Source organism: Aedes aegypti, chromosome 2 (genome assembly GCF_002204515.2).
Source record: "Aedes aegypti strain LVP_AGWG chromosome 2, AaegL5.0 Primary Assembly, whole genome shotgun sequence".
In the NCBI taxonomy this organism is placed as follows: domain Eukaryota; kingdom Metazoa; phylum Arthropoda; class Insecta; order Diptera; family Culicidae; genus Aedes; species Aedes aegypti.
This window is the reverse complement of record NC_035108.1, coordinates 145,205,671-145,221,398: the sequence shown is the minus strand read 5'-3', so window position 1 is coordinate 145,221,398 and position 15,728 is coordinate 145,205,671. Positions and strand designations below refer to the sequence as shown.

At 36.4% G+C, this 15,728-nt stretch overlaps 1 protein-coding gene across 5 annotated transcripts in view; it reads left to right on the top strand.

Annotated features, from left to right (window-relative positions):
• LOC5565670 (sterile alpha and TIR motif-containing protein 1) overlaps nt 1–15,728 on the top strand; it is a 151,031-nt gene that overhangs the window by 55,267 nt on the left and 80,036 nt on the right. Inside the window, exon 1 of one of the 5 annotated variants that reach the window (XM_021842623.1) lies at nt 10,117–10,700. The exons of 3 other annotated variants lie outside the window; for them this stretch is intronic. The gene's annotated coding sequence lies outside the window, so the exon portion shown is untranslated. Of the gene's footprint in view, nt 1–10,116; nt 10,718–15,728 lie in introns of those variants that run through there. One more of the 5 variants, XM_021842621.1, reaches the window with a different exon arrangement.

The window sequence follows — 15,728 nt, the reverse complement described above, 5'->3', positions numbered from 1 at the left end:
GAGCAGCCATGGACCGAGTTAGTTGGCGTAACATTGTGGCGCAGGTCATGTCTTGAAGGACGTAGTGCCAGCAAAAGTAAAAGTAAAGTAAGTCGGTGTGAATCGATAGAGGATTGAGCAACGCATAAATGTAAACACACAAACACGTAATTTGGCTGCTGATGTCCGAGAAAATTACAAAAGAAGCGCGACATCGGCTTAGACTGCCGAGAATACGTAAGTTCCCCTGCCAGTCTTAAAATTACAAATTTAAATCAAGTAGATCCCAGTTTTTTTTTATTTTGGGATTTTAACCGTGAACACGGATTTTATCCATGCATCCCTGCTTACTTGGGAGATCTGAGTAACATTTCTGAAAAGGGCATTTTTTTAAATTATCGGACAGGTTTGGGCCGAAGGTTCTCCGATTTGTATGAAATATTCACCAGAGGTAGAGCTCGTGGATACAGGACCAAAAGTGAAATTCAAAAAAAATATAGTGGCCTATTTTCCCGGAAAACTCTAGATGAATTTTCACGATTTCCTTATATACCTTAAACTTTAAAAAATCATATCTCCTGAACTATGCATCGTAAAACAAAAGTTTTTTAGTGAAATCGAAAGGAAATTTCCTCAGCAATTCATTAAAAATATAAAAAGAAAAACATTTCAAGGTAAATTTTTCACCGTGGAGAAAATTGTCGAAAAATAGGGAAAAAACTATCGTCTGTATCATGGAATATTTTCAAAAAAATATGTTTTGTTTCATCAATTCATACTCTAACATTCGTCCATAGACGCCAAAGTGGTATCTTTTACCGTTTAGGCGACAGAACTGAAAAATCGATGACCACCCGCACGCTTCCCATAGGAAAATGTGTTCCATTGTGGGCCTCATAACCGTGCGCTAACGGTGGCAATAATTTACACGCATTAGAATTGTAATACAGACGATAGTTTTTCCCCTATTTTTTCGACAATTTTCTCCACAGTGAAAAATTTTCCGGGAAATGTTTTTCTTTTTATATTTTTAATGAGTTGCTGAGGAAATTTCCTTTCGATTTCACTAAAAAACTTTTGTTCAACGATGCATAGTTCAGGAGATATGAATTTTTAAAGTTTGATGTATAAAGGGAAATCGTGAAAATTCATCTAAGTTTTCCGGGAAAATAGACCACTATATTTTTTTGAATTTCACTTTTGGTCATGTATCCACGAGCTCTACCTCTGGTGAAAATTTCATACAAATCGGAGAAGGTCCGGCCCAAATAGTCCGATAATAAAAAAAATCCCCATAAGTAGCTTTTCTTTAACCGTTTGGGGCCGGCGCGGTCATATATGACCGCAGTACAAAAAAGGCTGTAAAAAAAGAACCAATGAACAATTGTATATACTGTCTTCGGAAAAGTTGTCCCAAATATACTCTTTTATCAGAGAAAAATATGAAGTATATGCCTTTATGACCTAATTGACTACCTAGAACATCCTGAACATCCTGAAGTTTGGAAAATTGAACTATAAGTACATACGAAGCGTGAAATGCTGTTTTTGAACATAAATGATGTTCAAGCTAGATAATACAGAATTACTCTTTTAACGAAAACACTATTCCACTTGCTTTGCTATGTCCTGGGATGTTCTAGGACGTCCAAACTGTCCTGAAGCACACTCTTTGAAATCTACAACCGTAACAGTAATTGTTTGGGTTAAAAACAATAACATTACAAATTCAAATAGAATCTACCAACCTCTGAGAATCTCAAGAGCTATTTCAAGGAACGTTTGGAGTATTCCAGGCCCTCCAAATTACCCTGGAGTTCAGAACTTCAGATCTACACTTGTTCCAGTAGTTATTCTCGCTAAACTGAGTGAAGTTATATAATCTACAATGTTTACTGAACCTTGTCACGGATCAAAAGGCTACTTCAAGAAACGTTTGAGGTATTCCAGGCCCTCCAAATTACCCTGGAAATCTGAATTTCATGTCTACATTTATTCCAGTAGTATTTCTTGCTACACTGGGTGACGTTATATAATCTACCATGTTTACTGAACTTTCGCACGTATCAATAGGATGTTTTAAAGAACGTTTGGAGTATTCCGGGCCCTCTAAATTACACTGGAGTTCAGAACTTCAGGGCTACACTCATTCCAGAAATTTATCTCGCTAAACTGAGTGAATTTATAAAATCTTTCCTGTTCACTTAACCTTCTCATGCATCAATAGGCTGTTTCAAGGAACGTTTGGGATATTATAGGTGCTCCAAATTACCCTGGAGTTCAGAACTTCAGGTCTACACTTATTCCAGTATTTGTTCTTGCTAAACTGAGTAAAGATATATAACTTACCAAGTTTACTGAACCTTGTCACGGATCAATAAGCCAATTCAAGGAACGTTTGGGGTATTCTAGGCCCTCCAAATTACCCTAGTATTCGTAACTTCAGGTTTACATTTGTTTCAGTAATTTATCTCACTAAACTGAGTGAAGTTATATAATCTAACATGCTCACTAAACCATCTCATGGATCAATAAGCTCTTTCAAGGAACGTTTGGGATATTCCAGGTCCTCCAAATTACCCTGGAGTTCAGAACTTCAGGTCTGCACTTGTTCAAGTAATTTATCTCGCTAAACTGAGTAAAGTTATAAAATCTAACATGTTCACTGAATTTTCTCACGGATCAATTAGCTGTTTCAAGGAACGTTTGGGGTATTCCGAGCCACCCAGATTACCCCGGAGTTCAGAAATTCAGATCTACAATTGTTCTAGTTATTTTTCTTACTAAACGAAGAAGTTATTTAATGTTCACTGAGCTTTCTCACGAATCAAAAAGATATTTCAAGGAACGTTTGGAGTATTCCAGGCCCTCCAAATTACCCTGGAGTTCAGAACTACAGGTCTTCCCTTGATCCAGTAATTTTTCTTTCTAAACTGAGTGAAGTTATATAATCTACTATGTTACTGAACCTTCTCATGGATCAATATGCTGTTTCAAGGAACGATTGAGGTATTGCAGATCTTTCAAAATTTCCCCAGGACTTCAAAACTTCAGGTCTACTATTTTTCCAGTAATATTTCCTTCTAAACTGAGTGAAGTTATATAATCTACCATGTTCACTGAACCTTCTCACAGACCAATTGGCTATTTCAAGGAACGTTGGTGATATTCCAGGCCCTCCAATTTACCCTGGAGTTCAGAACTTCAGGTCTAGCCTTGTTCCAGTAACTTTTCTCGCTAAAATGATCAAAGTTTTCCCTTCGGAGCCGGCGCGGTCATTTATGACCGCAGTTGGAAAATGGCTGTATAAAAGAACCAATGAATAAAATTTACTGTCTTCGGAAAAGTCCTTTCAAATATACTTCCCTGTCAGGGAAAAAATTTAGGTGTATGCCTTAATGTCCTACTTGGCAACCTAGAACATCCTGAACATGCAGAAGTCTGACAAATAGAATAATTAGTATACAAGTAGCTTAAAATTGCCTTTTGTAAATACAATTGATGTTCGTACTTGGTAATACATACCTATTATGTCAAGAAAAACGCTGCTTCACATGCCTTTTCATGTCCTACGACGTTCAGACTATCCCGAAGCTCAATTCTCGAAATTTACAGCAGTAGTTGCTTGCGCTAGAAATAATCAGCAATGCCAGATTTCTTTGGAAATCATTCCATAGACGAAAAGTGATAAGCGGGGGAGAGATCCCCGGCATTGCAATTCCGTAGATTTCCGTTGGAAAAATTCGTAAATTACCGTAGAATAATGAGAATTTCCGTAGCTTTCTGTAGAAAATATACATTTTCCGTAGAATTATCTTACGGATCCGTAGAAAGTGCTCAATTCCGTAGATCTACGGAATTTTCCGTAGATCTGGCAAAGCTGCAAATAATAATATTTTCAACTCAAACGGAATCTATTGACCTCTGAGAATCTCAAAAGCTTTTCCAAACTATCCTGGAGCTCAGAACTTCAAATCTGCCCTTGTGGCAGTGTTTTTTTTCGCTAAATAGAGTTCAGTTATATAATCTACCAGGTTATATAGGGCCCCCATAGCCGAAGCTGTAAAGACGCGGGTATTTATCATGACCATGCTGAGGGTTCCGGGTTCGATTACCGGTCGGATGTACCATGAGCTTCTCAAGAGTGTTATGTCTGTTTGTCTGTGACAGTACAGTAGTGACGCCTCTACACGGATAGTCGTGTTGCACGATTGCAAAAAAGAAGTAGAGCTCGAGATTTACATGACGATTACCGGATCTTTTCGTAAAGGAAAGAGCCTTGACTTCCTTGGGCACAGAGTATGGGCGCATGCCTGCCACACGAAATATCCATCTCAGAAAGATCTCAGGTAATAAATGTGGAAGTGCTAAACTAACACTAAGCTGAGAAGCCAGCTTCCTCCCAGTGGGAACGATATGCCAAGAAAAAAGAAGAAGATTCGTCGACAAACACATATATTCAAAACGTGTTTCTACTCGTTTACGCATTTAGACTCTACTGACGTTTTCAAAAATTGTTCTCAAACAAAAGGTGAAAAGCAGGGGGGTTGAAAATAGTATATTTTTACCTGACATAATTTATGGATGCTTCCCAATAGATGTCGCTAATTATGATTGGAAACTTTGTCGAATACACCATGTTTCGGAAGTGCTTCGTTTCGTGGTTATCAATTTATTACCACTAAATCCTGACTCTCATCGCGTTGTAGATCTTATGTACTGAACATCCCGACAAGTTAGATAATCTAGAACATTCGAAATGATCTGATAATATTTGCTGAACACTCAGAAGGTTCAGAATATACGGTAGATTACAGTTCATCACCTTGTATGATGAACAAGGTTGTTATTACAAGCATAGACTTCATGTAATGAACTCAAGAGCAGTTTGGAAGACCTAGCACCTCCCAAAAAAAATATTTGTCATCATTTCTTGTTATGTTTAGCATTTTGAGCACCAAAACTATTGAAAGGCGTTCAAAAAACTGTATAATAGTTCTTGGAAAAAATCAGGCCCCAAAGGGTTAAATAATTTCATTTGGACTGCTTTCGGGACCAAGGCTGTGAAGTGAACCTTGATCCAATCCCAAATGAGAATACCGAAATCATGAACATCGCTATTCCCTATCACGCCCATCTTCACCGTAACCTTGGATATGGAGGGGAAATATTGATGTAACATTAAAATAAATGTCGAAAACAGAGGCAACCCAATGCCAATATAGGCGCTCTGTTGTCCAATACCCCACATCGGTGCCGAAAGAAAGGAACCCGACCAACTTGCCCCAGTGCCGTCCCATTGAGGATTGTTTTGGCTCCCTCCGTGCCCTAGTGTACAAAAATAATAGGCAAGCCAAGGATACGAAGCAGATGACCTAAGGGATCCTGAATTGTATCCAGAAGACGGACGTTAGAAACCACTGTCGAGTCTAGTGCACGACCATGAAGACGGCCTTACAGTTGAGGTCGAAATACGCGTATCTGCCAAAGGATACAATCTTTTGTATGAATTAAAAGGTATAGAACTAAATTTTGTTTTTAATTTATTTATTGTTTTACGGATTCTGGTAAGTTTTGCCGATATATCAAAAGCTGAACTATTCGGTAGTCTAGTATATTGTAAATAATCGTAAATCCGTAAATTTTGTAAAAATTTACCGTAGGTTATTGAAATGTTCAGCTGTTGTTGTTGTTGTTGTAAAATAACTTAGGTGTGCAGTATATAGTATGAAATTATAAAGATTATTCAAACATTATATAACGCAACAGGAGTGGGATGAGGTGCTCTATAACGTTGCGGTCCAAACAAAAATTTAAAACATTCCATACAAAGACTGTTACTCGGGAAAGGGGGGGATTCTACATTTATCAATTCGTGCGTTACATACAATTTGAATGATCCCTTACTAGCCTCGCGATGTCTCCTTAATGCACAGTGGTACAATTTGTTTTATTGCTGTTTGCGTTTTACGAATTCAACACCATCGTCGCCTGATTAAAAAAATAACATATGTTAAACAAATTTAACATATGGACATGAAAAGGTAGAAGAAAACCTTTGGCATCAGTAACAAAATTCAAGTGGCATGAGGCAGAACATCCGCAAAAAAAAAAGCTTTCAAGCATATTCAGACGATTAATAGCTGAACGAGATCAAAAATTTAAATTTTTGCTTCAAAACTCGACTACAGTCAACTTTCCTTTACTCGAGTAAAGTTGGTTTTCATGGCTACCTCGATGATCCCTTTTATCGCATTTACACACCAAATTTTGAGTTTTCGTTCCATCAAAATGAAATGCTGGAAGAAGTTCAGCAATTCATATTTTACTTGTAATTCCAGTAAAGTAAATATTGATTGCTGCGTACTCAGCAAACTGGAAGTTTACTGAAACTATAACAAGACATCTGTCAAAAACAAGTTTTTTTTTTCGTCTCGCTAAATAAATGGTTGTTTCACTAGACAAGTATCCAAAATCCTTTAAAGTATAAAATCCGGATTCATTTAAAGAAATTTATTTTCGTATTAATTGTTATAAAAATCCGAAGGATGATTCTTTTTGATCAAAATTACAAAATATGCTGCAGTCTTCCCCAGTTCCGCTAGAACTCGTTGGAAATGGATGATACCAGATTCGAGGGGTATCCTGGTGTTACTTTGGAATGTTGAAACTTATTGACAAAAAGAATATCGAAAGTGATAAAATGAAACACTATTTATAGTTAAAACGTGAGCTGCAATAAAGTTTTTACTTTATCATGAGTTCTTAAAACATTTCTTTTGCTTAACTGAATTCACGGATTACTGGGAATAATCCAATTACTAATTAATCAGCAAAAGTATTCGCGCATTGCTGAACGATCAGCATTGGAGCTGTCTTTTTTCGGACAATCCAGTATGCTGAACGATCAGCAAATTTTATTTTGCTGCATGGAATGCTGAAATTACAGCACAAAAAAAAATCAGCAATGTTTTGCTGGTTACCAGCAATAAAAATTTTGTGTGTACATTGGTACGAAGGTCCCTTCAATATCGAGTTATCGAGAGTATAGAGTAAAGTGGGGCAAAAGTTCGAGTGGGGTAAGAGCTCCTTTATAAGATTTCTAGTTGAATTCAAAACAAAACTTATAAATGTCATGGTGGTTCGAATTCTATTCAAGTAAGAGACTTTCACTCCAAATATCATAAAAAATTGATTGAGATTTGGAAAAGTTATGGCTATTTTTGTTTTTCGACGGGAATGTTGTAATTTTAAGTCAAACTTTCGTTGCGTGGAACCAAATAAAGATAAAATCTTTTTCAATATTTTATGTAAGGGCGTTTCTAGGCCTATCATAAGGAAGCTTTGAGGTGTATTAGTTTTTGCATAAATGCTTGGAAGCTATTTTTGGCCCATAGTGGGGCAAAAGTTCGAACTAGCGGAGCAAAAGTTTTACCCATGTATAAACTCACGGAAAAATTTTCAAATTTCCTAAAATCCACATAATATCTTCAAATATAGCCAAATTTGCCTGATTGTGCAAAAATGTGTCAGCAAAATTTTACATTTACACTTAGTTTTGCGAAAAACTGCTATTTTTCAGTATATCACAATTAACCTTGTTTTGGGAAATTTTTTGATGAAAATTTAGTGTTTATTTTTTGGAAAACTTAAGTTTACGGCTGATATAAAGTATGCTTGTAATCAAAGTAACGATATTTTTTGTTTTAGCCAGCGAACTTTTGCCCCACACTTGATTCGAACTCTTGCCCTTCGTTTAAGACAATCAATTTTGAAACTGTTATAACTAAAAATGGGTAGAGTAAGGTGGGGCAAAAGTTCAACCTTAGTCATATAATCAAAGTTTCCAGAAAAACAATAGCAGTTGAAACAAAATAAATACCATACGGTGAACCTTCAACATATTGGCTTTTTTTTTGCTGAACATACTTGCGTCAAAATATTTACCCATTTTTAGTTATAACAGTTTCAAAATTGATTGTCTTAAACAAACTTTTGCCCCACCGGTGGGGCAAGAGTTCGAATCTGGTGTGGGGCAAAAGTTCGCTGGCTAAAACGCTAAATATTAATACTTTTATGATAGGTATACTTTATACCAGCCGTAAACTTATGTTTGCTGGAAAATACACACTAAATTTTCATCAAAAAAATTGCCCAAAACAGCGTTAATTTTATTATACCCAAAAACAGCAGTTTTTCGCAAAACTAAGTGAAAATGTAAAATTTTGGTGACATTTTTCGCCAATATGTTGGATTATATTATAGCCAATAGGTTCACTGTATAGTATTTGTTTTGTTTCAACTGCTCTTGTTTTTCTGGAAACTTTGCTTATACCACTAAGGTCGAACTTTTGCCCCACCTTACTCTACTGTCATTTATTTTAACTGAAACTCGTGAAATTTGTTTCACCATATTTTTTCAGATCGATAAATCATTATTATGTCGTTAATTGAAACTTATTGTTGAAGGTATGTCAAATAATTAAAGGACAGCTTCTTCATATCGTACAAACCGCTCCCTCCTCTTCCCTGCGTAGATAACTTATACAAATGTGCTTTCAAGACTAAGAATTCGCTTCAAGAAGATTCCCAAACGTTAGCTTTTCTAAAAAGATGAGTGCCTCAAAATGTATGAACAACAGCAATTTGGTTAAACCCCAACAAATGGGACCTAAGTCCAAAACCGAAATCGAAATTTCCAATGCTATGAATCAAAAATATAACTCATATATGATTTTTTTTTTCCTAAAAATTTTATCAAAATCGATTGAACCATTGAGAAGTTCCAGAATTTTGAAATGTTGATGTCGGCACTCAGTACTGTAAAGGTTCAGTGTGTCACAATGGAACTATCGGTCACGAAAACTAAAATGCTTTCTGTACTAAAGTGCAATGTCAACTTCTGATACTATTTTGAATATGAATGAGTCGAATCTATTTTGAATATAATTGAGTCTGAATCTCCTGAATATACTTCAGGAGATCAAATCAGTCAAATTTCTACCTATTTATTTAGAAACTTAAAATTTTCCATATACTCTACGATATTTCATTATTGTACTTGTACTGTATTGCTGATTGTAATTACCTTTTTGTCTCAAATTCCGAACAGACTAATATTCCGAACACACTGTTTTTGTATGGAGATTTGGTTGAAATGTTTCGCTGAAATATGTCACCAAATTACAAGGAAATTGCAGTCAATTGCCATTAGATTTTAACGTCTCCAATATAATTTATACCCAGGGAGTAGTGATGATTCTTTAGTTTGAGACCAGTACAACAAGCTCAGATAAATTTATTTGCGAAATTATTCATTTGAATACGATTTATTCGTGCTGTTCGGAATTTGAATCAAGGTGTTCGGAATATGAGACAGAATTAACACAGTGTTTGGCATTTGAATCAAAATGTTGTTCCATACTTCAACGTAGAAACAATACTAAAACTAATTAAATCAACATTATTATTGGTACACGCAACAACTAACAGTTGGACTCTGCGAAGAAATAAAAATGTACAGAAATATCGGCTAATTTAAGGTGAATATGAATCGAAGCCAAACTTCAAATTTTTAAAAGCACGGATCTGGAGAACCAGACATCCGTTTAAGCTGAAAACTTAATCGATTGGTCACTAGCTGGTGGTTACCAATCGATTAAGTTTTCAGCTCAAACGGATGTTTGGTTCTCCAGATCGGTGCTTTCGAAAATTTGAAGTTTGGCTTTGATTCATGTTCACCTTAAGCCAATCAGATGCATTTGAAGTCACTGTTGGCCTTAGATGTTCGGAATATAAGTCAAAACAGTCTAGTAATTTATTACAACTCAAAATTTTAGAATTCAACACAAGCTAGTCCAACTTACAACCCTTCCCTCACCTGAATGTCCGAACCAACGTTAAACAAACTATCCCAGCTATAAGTGAGTGACTCACCGAGCGACGCGAGCATCTCAAAAAATTTTTTCTCCTGACTCTCTGCTCGGTTAGTGTGGTATGTCGAGTGTGGCTGAGCGGCTTTGAGACTGATTCAAATACCAACATTCGCAGTCCCGGCTCTGTGTGAATGACGTTGAAGTGATAACCGGCTGAGGGGCACTAAAGGGACTTAACCCAGTCTACCGAACCGGGCAGTCACTCAACGAACGCCGAGCGCAGAGGAAGCATCCCGCGAGTCGACTACGAACCGATATAGAGCATGTGAAATTTGAAACAGACGACAGTATAGAAATACATTACTTGCCCGATAATTAAACGAAGCCATAATTTTTGCAGTCAGGAAAATTGTGTGACATTCGAGTGTTCAAACGAGCGATTATACGCGTCTCCGTTCAGGCGAGTCGGTTGCACATGATTTATGCGCAGTGTTGAGCAATCTGGTGCCGAATGTGAATGGTGCGAGCCTAAACGTAAAGAGTAAAAGATTCAGTTGTGAGATTAAAATAAATAATCCTAAAGAAGAGCACATTGAAGCGCTAGTTAGAAGAGGCAGTGTGTACAGAATATGTGCTACTTGGAAAAAATATAACGCAAATGAAAGTGAATGAATGCGCGGAAATTCAATTTGATGTGGTGCTTATGAATGCGCAATTACAGTGACGATTTCGGTTCAGATACCGAGATACCCTACGAGTGCTTGGCTCAATTATCGAATCAGCAGCAAGAAGCCATTGTAGTGAATTGGGCTTAGTGTCACAAATCCTGTGATAGACTTAACAACAGTGTGTATCTAATCTTGGTAATCCGGACCTCCGACAGTGTCTTTTTTTTCTACTCGCTTCAGATTAAGTTCAGATGCAAGATGCAATAATTATCCTCTGTGAAAACAGAGAGCAATCCCTAATATAATGGCTGTTTTTCCCTCGGCGACGACGGGGTGTCTTCCTGGAGTTTCACCAAGCTACCGTACGAGCTGCATTATTTATTGCCATACAATACAGGTGCATTAGCGTAAACAGTAAAGTACGAGAAAGGATAGGAATTTCTTTATCAGCTTTTCTTACAATCTGAACATGCTTTTGCTCTCCCGAGTGCCACTCGAATTGGTTCCTACTTTGCCATGGGACTGAGAAACCGGTTTTCGAATCCGTTTCTCTCATAAGATCTGCATAACTACACATTGGATTTTTTTTATGATTGTGATATTTCTACGCGCCTGGGTAAAACCGAACTTTCAGTTGTTTGACGAAATGTGACGTATGTTATTGAGCTGTGGTTTTAGGCATCGTGACGAATGCACATTCTAATGCAATTAGAACATCACATAAATGCATAATAATACACTCTAAAGTTTTAATATGTTTATATTGTTTTCCTAAAATCTAACTCAAATAAAGTCAAATATTTAATTATGTCAAGCAACTGTGTGTCTTCAACCATTTGTTTTCTATAAATATTGTCACCTTATAACTGTATCTAAATAAGAACAATACAGTCAAAATAGAGTCGTTTTGATTGTATTTTACGTGCGGGTCAATTCGCGGAACAGATTTGCATCAAATTTCAATCAATTCTGCAAACAATTGAACCGTAAAATAATAATAAAAACTGTGATGTGTGTATAAAAACTCGTAAAAACTGTCACCATGACGTCAAAAATGTCATAAAGTTAAGATAAATTAAATCCACCTCGAAATTTTCAAGTTCACAAATTTTAAAACCAATACACTACTGTCCAGTAGCAGTTTTACGCGGAAAGATGCATTTTGAGCTTTAGAATGAAACATTAGACGCAAACGCTCTTCTACAAAGTTGTTTGTATTAGTTAGGCCCTTTGTTTGGTGTTATTGAATATAACTAACATTATTATTTGTAGAGATTATAGTAGGGAGCCGGATCCTATTCTTGGCACTTTTGATTCACTTCGGCAGTGGGGTTTTTTTAAAAGCTACTAAGCTCATATTTGACCACAATATGCGCCGTACTGTAGTGCTTCTTATTACAAAGTTTCAGATGATTCGGTCGAGAAAACCCCACCATGCCAAAGTGAATCATGTAAGTGCCCAAGTAGCTCTGCACCCTATACATGCTTCAGCAAAATTGAAAACCATTCAATTTCAAGTACTTTTTTGAAGGGTCTAGGAGAATCATTTGAATAACGTTGGAATTTTGTTGGGGAATTTCTGTTGGACTTTCAGAAATAAGGAACCATAGTGTAAGAATTCTGTTATTTTTTAAAACTCCCATCAGTAAACTTTTTTAGATTCTTTAAAATGTTACTTTTTGATGTATTGAAAGATTTCCCAGTTATTTTGCTACATGTTTCTCTACAGATTCCTAGCATAGCAGTTTCGGAAGCAAAAGTTTTCCTGGGGTTTTAAAATTTCCTCTGAAGATTCGAAGGAACTTTTCAAAAACAATTATCTTTCCAATTCTTGAATAATCCAGAGATTAGAATAAAAATTCCTAGGAAAAAACATAGAAGATTTGTTGACGTAATTTATGATGTATTTTAATCTATTTTGGAAACATTTCTTAAGGACTTTTGATAAACTTTGCGAAAGAATTTGTAGTACAATGTTTAGGAAAGCTACTTAAAGAAAATCACAGAAGAATTTCCAGTAGAACTTTCAGAGAAATATTTGGATGATGGCCACTTCCTTTGTTTATTTGTTTCTTAGGTAATGTTTCTTCAGAAAAGATCTTCAGCTTTTCCAAGGATATCATTCGAGTAATCTTGAATATATTTTTAGATACTGTGTTGCCAAACGAACTAACTTTTCCATTCAAAAATTTCCAATCGATCGATATCCTATATTTTAATTTCAAAAATTGCAATTCCATCGTTTTTTAGGCAGGATTCAGGTCGTTCAATAGTGGTCATCAAAGCCTTTCAGTTAATACCTGCAGGATTCAGTTAGATAGGCAGAGCGAAACTTCGATAGGAATGTGGAGAATCGTTAAAAAGATTATTCTACCAAAACGGCCAATGATATGCAACAACCTAATAAGGAACTATTCCAGTAAAAAAATAATACTTAAGCACCAGACCAAGTTCTTGCATTGAGTAATGAAGATAAGAACAAAAAATAAGAAAAGAAGAAGGTGAATACCACCGTCATCAATTTTGTTTGTGTTCAAAATCGAACGCACACCCAATACGCTCTAATGGATCCAATTTAAAATCCCGGACATCAATAAATAACGACTTTTGTGATTTTTCCCAGAATCATCAACTCGAGTTTGTTGTTTATTCGAGTGTTATTCTCATTTTCGCATCGCCAGATTGCGGGTCAATACGTGCGTTATTTACCAAACACACCATCTCAGTTCACCCAAAAGCAGCAGCAAACAACGAACGCCGACTTGAGCGAAATGAGGTGGAGCTCCTGCTGTCCGGCTGATACCTACCGATCTAACCGGACTCATCCGGTAGCCGACAGCAAGATCTCCAAACTTAAGCAAATCTACTCTGCAGCGCATCAAACTAGCGCCGCCACAACTTATGAAATCGAGATCTAACATGGAAAGTGGAGACATGAACTCCGGGAAGCTAGGGTGTTTTTAAATCAATACAACACGCATTGACGCACGAACAATTTTTAATGGCAGAACCTATAAAAATATATCGAACACGTGCAAATATTGACTGCGCGCCGTTCGGTGGAATGGTTGAGTGCAGTGTTTCTCGAGCTATTTTGACTTTCGTCCCCTTGAGTATGAAAAAAATGCAAACTTTTTTGCAATCTAGTACGGATGACACGCAGGCTTTGTCATCAGAAAGGCCTGTGTAATCCTCAAAAAAATGTTATCCCTGAGGTGACTCAGATAAAACAGATGTGTATATATTGCACCATATTGGTCCCAGAATGCTGCTTTGAGGAACACCATCTCTTGAAGGAAGTTTATCACCTGATGATTAATCTAAAATGTACGATTTACAGATAAGAACTGTGATAAGCTAAATATGCAAAATTCAAAGTCCTGTGGAGAAATCATCTGTATCGTTCAATAGTGAAATTCAGGACTATGTAGTATTAGAATGATTAAGATAAATTCAATACGAGTATAACGTCTTCTTCAGGGGATCTGTAATGTGTTTAATTGTTAAAAGTGTTTTTAAAATTTGAGTTTTGACTTACATTAATTTGTCGTTGTTGTATGATGTTTGGTCTAACTTTTACTATCCTATATCTGAATTTTTGTTGGTACATGCTGTAAAATGAAATTGTTTGTTATTGTATGGACCTATGCACGGGTTCACTTTTTGACGTTTTAGCGGTGCCGTGTTATTTACGTGACCATGACAACGAGTGAATTTGGCACCGCTCAAACGTCAGATTAGTGAACTCGTGCATCGGTCCATCGGTTCAATAAGTTGACGTTTGAGCGGTGCCGAATTCACTCATTGCCATGGTCACATAAATAACACGGCACCGCTCAAACGTCAGATAGTGAACTCGTGCATCGGTCCATTGTCCAAAAAAATCAACTTATGAGAAAAAAGTGTTTTCACCAAATGGAACTACAGTCGACTCTCCACATCTCGATGTTCTACATCTCGATATCTCTCCCTATGTCGATGATTGCTTCGGTCCCTTCATTATGCATACGATTTCTCTCTCCATACCTCGATATCCTCCGTATCTCGATATCTCCATATCTCGATATGTTCCTGTTGATTTGTTGTTCTCAATTTTCTCTCCATATGTCGATATGAACATTATCTAAGGTTACTAGACCAGATTTTAGCGATTCAGAACAATTTGGAAACTCGAAATGAAGTTTATTTGTTTATTATTTTCCTAGTAACGGAGTGATTTTCGATCTAGTGTTCATTAAATTGATGTTCTTTGTCTCGATCTCTCCCTATCTCGATGGTCCCTACGATATCGAGATGTGGAGAGGCGACTGTACTTTCACTTAAGGTGAAGATGAATCGAAGCCAAACTTCAAATTTTCAAGAGCACGGATCTGGAGAACCAAATATCCGTTTGAGCTGAAAACCTAATCGATTGGTCACCACCAGCTAGTGAACTAAATTCCTCCATTAGTGTTCTTTATGCTATAAGGTACTCCTGCATATGATGTACTTAGGTTATCTACGTCTGTTCGTTTGACTGTGTTGTTAATGTTTGTAATGTTGCACATTTCAAGAGATAAAAGTGTAGATTGTTTGAAGCTGTGATCCATAAGTTTTGTTTATTTTAGATTAAACATGTGATTGTATTCAATGCAATGTTCAATTAATACTGTTGTCGTTTCTTCAAGTATGTCTGTTACTGATCTAGTAATATAGTATTATTTGTATACATGTTCTACATCTGTGCAATTTATTTACATTTGATTTATGTCCTGCTAATCTTCGGCGTAAATTATTTCTAGTCATACCTATGTAGCAGCTATTGTAGTTATATACAGGACATTTTGTAGATTACATTACTGATTTCGTCTTTTTTCACAGACAAAACAACATCATAACGAACAATATCCAATTTCACAGCATGTACCAACAAAAATCCAGATATAGGAGAGTTAGAATAATACCAAACACTAGACTAAAAACAATAAATTAATGTAAGATGAATAACACCAATTTGTAAAACAGCATTAACAATTAAACAAATTACAGTTCCCCTGAAGGAAACACAATCCCCGTGTCAAAACTGTTAGTTAAAATAAAACTCGTTTTAATCATTCTTAGACGGCGTAACCGTGAATTTCCCTTTGTCCTGTTTATTTTTGAATAGAGTGGGTGTTCCCTTAGTAGACAGTCCTCTATAACCGCACTAGTTGTACGGCTCTCTTGC